Here is a 7,625-nt window from a genome sequence, read left to right as displayed (position 1 = left end):
GAACAAAAAATGGAAAAATGTCCTCGGGTGAGGATGATAAAAAAAAAAAAAATTCTAAGCCCTGGCCAGTTTGGCTCAGCGGTTAGAGCATCTGCCCACGGACCAGAGAGGCCGGGGTTTGGTTCCCACTAAGGGCACGTACCTCGGTTGCAATTTGTCCCAGGCCCCGGTTGGGGTCCTGTGAGTGGCAACCACTCGATGTGTCTCTCACATGTTTATGTTTCTCTCTCTTTCTCCCACTCTATCTGAAGATTAATGCAAAAATGTCCTCAGGTAAGGATAAAAAAAATCTAATAAAGAAATAGAAATAGACTAAAAATAAATAAATAAAATTGATTTTGGTGATAGCTGCACAACTCTGTGACTATACTAAAAACTGTTGAACTATACATTTTATTTTTTATGTATTTATTTATTTTTTATCCTCACCCAAGGACATTTTTCCATTTTTGTTCAGATAGAGTGGGAGGGAGAGAAAGAAAGAGAGAGAGAGGGAGAAATATCGACATGAAAGGGACACATGGAGTGGCTGCCTCCCACATGACCCCAACCAACCAGGGCCAGGGATGAACCACAACTGAGGTACATGCCCTTGGCTGGAATCGAACCCACTACTCATTGGTCCGCGGGCAGATGCTCTAACCCAGTGGTTCTCAACCTTCCTAATGCTGTGACCCTTTAATACAGTTCCTCATGTTGTGGTGACCCCCAACCATAAAATTATTTTTGTTGCTACTTCATAACTGTAATTATGCTACTATTATGTCTTAGGCAACCCCTGTGAAAGGGTCGTTCGACCCTCAAAGGGGTCACGACCCACAGGTTGAGAAACGTTGCTAACCACTGAGCCAAACTAGCCAGGGCTGAACTGTACATTTTAAATAGGTGAATTGTATGATATGTGAATTATCTCAATAAAGCTGCTTTACATATAAATGACCACATATATATACGGTCTGCGTCTTTCCTCCTTTCCTCTCAGAAATAGCAGTTGCTCAATAGGTGCTCTTTACTACTTAGAAGTTGGATGGTTTTTAAATAGTACCGTGAAATGAGGGAATTCCTAGTAATTCTTTTACTTAATGTGTCTAGGAAACTTAAATTAAAATTTCTCTAGATGATCAAAAGCACATAAATAGTGGCTGCAGATATGTTTCCAGTTGAGGGTCAGGGAGACAGTCATTCTATTGAGATGGAGGAGAGAGAATGTAGTTCATAGATGTTTAAAGAGGATATTATATTCGAAATGAGACAAATGGGATGGCAAGCTGATCAGGGATATATACAGAGATTTCCAAGAGGCCCAGAGGGCCTAGTTGAGTCTAAAAGCCATATTGCATTGCATCACCTCTCTGTATAGACCTGTGTCATTTTTTTCCAATGGAGCCCAAGAGCCCCAATATGGATACAACACAAAATTGATTCCTCTCTGGTTTTGTAGGGCAGGTATAATACCAAGACTATGGGAAGGCAAGGGTAAAATAATTGGGTTCCTATAGAGTATAAATGAATAATATTAAGAGATGGTAATGATTAACTTGCAAAGAAAATAGTTAAGTGCTTTATGGATATAAAAAACACTAACAAAGAAGTTCCTGAAGGTTCACTAGAGATTTTAGATGAAATATAAATGGAGATTTATAGTTAGATTTTAGATTAAATATAAAAGCAGAATGCTGTTTAAGTGTAAATTTTGATCCTCTAATATCAATCTTGTTTAATCATTGTTTACTTGGCTCACAACTCTAACCTCTTATTTCTAAAGCCACCAATTGTTTTTTTGTTTTGTTTTAATTTTTTTTCTTTGTTGATATTTAGAGAGAGAAGAAGGGAGAGGGAGAGAGAGAGATAGAAACATTGATGAGAAAGAACATTGATTGGCTTCCTCCTGCATGCTTCCCACTGGAGATCGGGCCCACAACCTGGGCATGTGCCCTGACCGGGAATCGAACCAGCGACCTCTTGGTGCATGGGTCGACACTCTACCACTGAGCCACACTGGCTGGGCACCACCAATTAGTTTTATGGTACAAAAAAAGACTTATGGTGACAATTAAGAAGTTATATATACTGTTTGCTATTTCTACTAAGAGAGGTGGAACATTTTGCAAAGAATGTTAAAATATCATAAAACCCAATGGTAAACATAAGTTAGTAATCATTTCTTTAACTATCTTACTTTAGAAATATGAGTTAGGAAATACGACAGAAGCAAATGATTACTTGGAAATACTGTCAGAAGCACAGTTATTATACCAATAAAATCTAGATAAGTAGCTAATGGTAACTATTGGGACACTTTGTTGTATCAAAAACATTTTAGAGCCCTGGCTGGTTTGGTTCAGTGGTTAGAGTGTCGGACCAAGAGTTTCAGGTTCGATTCCAGTCAAGGGCACTGTCAAGGGCATGGTCAGTGTCACATACTTCGGTTGCAGTTCAGTCCCAGCCCTGGCCAGGGTCGTGTAGGAGGCAACCAATCGAAGTCACATCGTTGTTTTTCTTTCTCTCCCCATCCCTCATTCCCTCCCATTCTATCTAAAAATAAATGGAAAAATATCCTCAGGTGAGGATTAAAAAACACACACACAACATTTTAGAGCATATCCAGGTGAAAGAATTCTTGGCTTCATTTACAAGTTTATTTGACTGTTAGGCTATAAAGAAGATTGTTTCCCTTGTGGAACACATTGATCTGAGGTAATTTAAATGGCCCTTGCCTAAAGGTAGTACGTTAGCCGTAATTTTTTCTTTATAGCCTTTGATTCTTGAAAGTAAAGCCTAGACCAGATGGTTTATACTGTAGCTAAGATAATATCCTCTTGGGTCTACCCTGGTGTTTCAGTGCTTAGAAGAATATAATTAGAGTAGTCCTATGTGGAATGTGAAGTCCAGATTTGACTCTTTCACTTGAGTTATTCCTGCTGTCTTAGAAATAGCATTTCTGACCTCTCACCATGTCCTGCCAGTTTTGCCTCCTAAATTTCTCTCAAATCTACCCTCTTCTCAGCTCCATGGCCACCATCCTTATCCCAAGCTACCATCTTCTCTTGCCTGGATACTCCACCAGTCTGTTGGGTCTTATCAATTCCAATGCTATCTTCCTACACTCAGTTTTCCACACAGTAGTCCGAGTGTGATCTTCAGAAGAAATTAGATCATGTAAAACTACTAGGGTGACCAATTCCTTGGTTTGCCCAGGACTATCCCATGTCAGCACTGACATCCCTCAGTCCCAGGCAAACTGGGATGGTTGGGTACTCTAGGATTCTGCTCAGAATTTGCCATCATCAAAGCCAAGATGAGTTGGTCACTGTAAGACAACACCAACTTTATTTCTGATACATTCCAATCATCCTTGGAATAACCCCTCTATAATGGTCTATGAGGTCCTATAGGACATGTCTTTTGCCTTGTCTCCAGTTTCTATCATGCTAGGCTTGCCCCTGGGCACACCACTCTAGGTACACTGGTTTTCTCTTAATTACAAGAACTCACTGTGCTTCTTTCAACCTCAGGGCCTTTGCCTTTCATTTTCCTACAGGAAATGCACTTTCTGCATCCCTTCACTTAGTTAATTCAGGTTCATCATTCATATCTTAGCTTCATCCTACCTCACTGTTAGAGGCCTCTAGCTCTCAAAACAGCCTGTTCCTTTCCTTCATAGCACTTACGCAATTTGCCATATTAGTAGTAGATTTATGTCTTATTCCAATACCAGACCATAAATTCTATCAGTGTAAAAAGCATGTTTTTGTTTATCATTGTGGCTTTAATGTCTAGAATGTTCCTGGGACATAAAAGTAGCTCAACAGATATCCACTTTAGTTTACTGCTAATGGGCTAGACTTGAGATTTTTAAAGCATTTCCCTGCTTCTAATCTGTTCACCTTCCAAACCATGATGTGCTCTACTGCCATGCTCATCTTCTAGATGTAGATACCCTCTGCTTTTCCACAGCCATCATTGTGTTCTATATGGCTCTGTTGATATGCCCCTGTATATAATTAGAGTACATTTACTAAGAGTGTACTTTGCACCAGCACCATGCTAAATACTTTATATACTTAATCTAATTTGCTCCTCACAACCACTCTTGAGGAATGTTCTACCTATTTTACATGTGAGAAGAGAGAGGCTTAGAGAGATTAAGTAACTAATCTATTAGGGTCATAGGGTTTATAAATGATATCACCAAGTTGGTGCCTGATGCAAAAACCCTTGCATTTTTTACTTTTAATTACATGTTTTATCAGTTAGAATTAGGTTTGGCTGGATGTGACAGAAAAGTCCAAAGTACAGTGATAGCGGCTTAAGCAAGAGAGAAAAATTACATCTTTCTCATGTTGAGGAGAACAAAGGAAAGCAGTCTGGAGCTGTTGGCTCGCCCAAGCTTGTAGCTTCTACCTTCTGGTCCAAAATGACTACTTGAGCTCCAGTTACTCTCATCACTATTTAGTTAACAAGCAAGTGGAAGATGTAATGATGGTTGTGCCCTTGTCCTTTAATGATACTAGTTTAGAGAAGTCACAGCTGACACTTCTGTTTATATATCTCATTAGCCAGAATAGTCATATGATCACACCTCCCTGCAAAGGAGTCTGGGAAATGTAGTCTATGTTTTGGTCAGCTATGATCCCAACTTAAAAAAAAAATCCTCTTACAAGAAGAAAGAATGAATGGATATTGGGGCAAGTAATCAGCATCTTCCAAATACATGTGATAGCAAATTCTACTTCTGACTTGCTAATTATGTACAATTTAGTTTCATTCTACATAATCTTGTTTTTCCACCCATCACTCAACTTAAACCTTTGCCACAATAGAGACATTCAGCCATTCACTTCTCTGTCTCCCAAACAAATCAAACTCATTTTAAGTTTTACTCTCCTTGCTCTCTCCTCCTTGGGAAGGCCTCCTGACAGCTTACACAATGCTTATCCACTCTTTACCAACCAGCGCCCCTCCCTCCTCCATGGAGGTTCTGCTGACTCTTCCAGTCAGTGTACATCCCTCTTCTTTGAACTCAATGGCAAACATCCAATGCACACATAGCATAGAGGCATTCATTATCTTCTAAAAGTCTCCTCTACAGTAGCTTTCTTTCCCCAAAATATGGGAGAAGCAAAATTCTGGGCACATAGCAAACACCTAATAAATACTTGTTGGTTAATATGTAAAACAGTCTTCATTATGTACTCTAACACTTATCTAGACCTTTGATTTATTCAGCATTTTGTCAATGCAAGTTAGTTTGCACAATGGACTTTTGTTGTCCCTATTCCATGACAATGTATCTATCTAATGAATACTTACTGAGTACACATTAAAAGCCCCCATGGAAGAAAGGTTAGTTCCGACTTGGTTTCAAGTTTTAAGTTGACGTGATGTTGTTTGTTGTACTGTAGTGCACTGCTTATCAAACCTTATTTGTATTCAAATCACCTGTGGATCTTGTTAAAATGTAGATACTACCCTGGCTGGTGTGGCTCATTTGGTTGAGCGGCATCCTATGCACCAAGAGGTCACTGGTTCAACTCCCAGTCAGGGTACATGCCCCGGTTTCAGGCTCGATCCCCAGTAGAGGGTGTGCAGGAAGCAGCCAACTGATGGTTTTCTGTCATGAATGTTTCTCTCTCTCTCTCTCTCTCTCTCTCTCTCTCTCTCTCTCTCTCTCCCTTCCCCTCTCTCTTTAAAAATTAATTTAAAAAAATAAATGCAGATATTGCATTTAAGGAGATTTGGGATGGAGCCCAAGAATCTGCATTTCTAACCCATCACAGGTGATGTGATGTTGGCAGACCACACATTAAATTGCAAGGCTGCAGAGATCTTCAGAGCATTTGCCTCAGGTCACCCGAAGGTGCTTTAAAACACTGAAGATCCCTGGGCCCCACCCCAGACCCACTGAATCAGGATCTATGGGATGGGGCCTAAGAATCTGCATTTTAAAAACTGTCCAGGAAATTCTTATATGATTAAAGTCTGAACTTAAAAAGATCCCCAGATGATCCTTATGATTAAGCATGTTTAAGAAATTTTTTTTTTTATCCTCACCTGAGGACATTTTCCCATATTTTGTTCAGATAGAGTAGGAGGGAGAGAGAGAGAGAGAAACATTGACATGAAAGGGACACATCGAGTGGCTGCCACCCGCACGACCCAACCAGGGCCAGGGACAAACTGCAACCGAGGTATGCCCCCTTAGTTGGAACTGAACCCGGGTCTCTCTGGACCACGGGCCAATGCTCCAACTGCTGAACCAAACCAGCCAGGCTGTTTAAGAAATATTGAGGCTGGTTTCCTCCTGTGGGGTGAAACCCTCCATGTAGACCTCAACTCCAGTGTCTTTTCTCTGGAGCTATCAAGTTCCCAAACATGTCTCGAAGATATGACTCCAGGGCCACTGTATTTTCTCCAGAAAATTCAACTTGTGCCAAGTTGAATATGCCATAGAGTCCACTGGACATGCAGGCACCTGTTTGGGAATTTCAGCAAATGATAGTGTCTTGCTCGCTGCAGAGCGACGCAATATCCACAAGCTTCTTGAAGAAGTCCTTTTTCCAGAAGAATGGATAAACTCAACAAGGACATGACTTGCAGTGTGGCAGGCGTAACTTCTGCTGCTAATGTTCTGACTAATGAACTGAGGCTCATTGATCAAAGGTATTTATTACAGCATCTGGAACCAACTCCTTGTGAGAAGTTGGTTACAGCACTGTGTGATATCAAACAGGCTTATACACAGTTTGGAGGAAAATGTCCTTTTGGTGTTTCACTGGCTAGGATAAGCACTATGGCCTTCAGCTCTATCAAAGCGACCCTAGTGGAAATTATGGGGGATGGAAAGCCACATGCACTGGAAATAATAGTGCCACAGCTGTGTCAATGTTAAAACAAGACTTTGGAAAAGGAGAAATGACTCTGAAGTCAATACTTACTTTAGCTATCAAAGTCCTCAGTAAGACCATGGATGTTAGCAAACCCTCTGCCAAAAAAGTGGGAATTGCAACACTAACAAGAGTGAATGGAAAGATGGTCATCAGAGTTCTCAGAGAGAAGGAAGGGGAACACTTGATCAAAAAACATGAGGAAGAAAAAGCTACAGCTGAGTGTGAGAAGAAAGAGAAAGAACAAAAAGAAAAGGAGAAATAGAAGACAAAATTGGGGATTTTAAAACTCTTTTGGGGCACCATTTCAGTGTGAAAGCTGCCCTCTTCCACACTGGGAAGGCATTGGCGTTTTAAAAACCTGGATAATGGAAAAGTAGGATGGTTCCATCTGATTGGGCCCTCGATATTTCTGTCCAGTTGAATGATGATTGATCTTCATGGACCTTTTAATTCCGAATCACTTCCCCCTTTTTGGGAATAAAATTTGAAAAGAATGAAAATGGTGAAAAAGGAAAAAGGAAAAAGAAACATGGAAATAGAATTGTGAAAGTTTTGGAATAATGTCATTCAATTCAACATAACAGGGAGTTACTAAAACTTTACCAAACTTTCATATGAAAACTTAAACTATATAATTAGTATAACTTGAATGGCTCTAAACTAAAAATCCCACACTTTAAGCAGCGTTTTAGCATCACTCTTTTGCTCATACCTTTGTTTGATTCATAGTACTTA

At 40.1% G+C, this 7,625-nt stretch overlaps 1 pseudogene; it reads left to right on the top strand.

The window, feature by feature from the left end:
- Nucleotides 1-6,375: 6,375 nt before the first annotated feature.
- Nucleotides 6,376-7,152, top strand: LOC118637420 (annotated as a pseudogene).
- The last annotated feature ends 473 nt before the right edge of the window (nucleotides 7,153-7,625 follow it).

The sequence above is a fragment of the Molossus molossus genome, unplaced genomic scaffold (genome assembly GCF_014108415.1).
Source record: "Molossus molossus isolate mMolMol1 unplaced genomic scaffold, mMolMol1.p scaffold_m16_p_20, whole genome shotgun sequence".
NCBI classification, from domain to species: Eukaryota; Metazoa; Chordata; class Mammalia; order Chiroptera; family Molossidae; genus Molossus; species Molossus molossus.
Note: the sequence above shows the minus strand (reverse complement) of the source record. Positions and strands in the feature narration are given on the sequence as shown.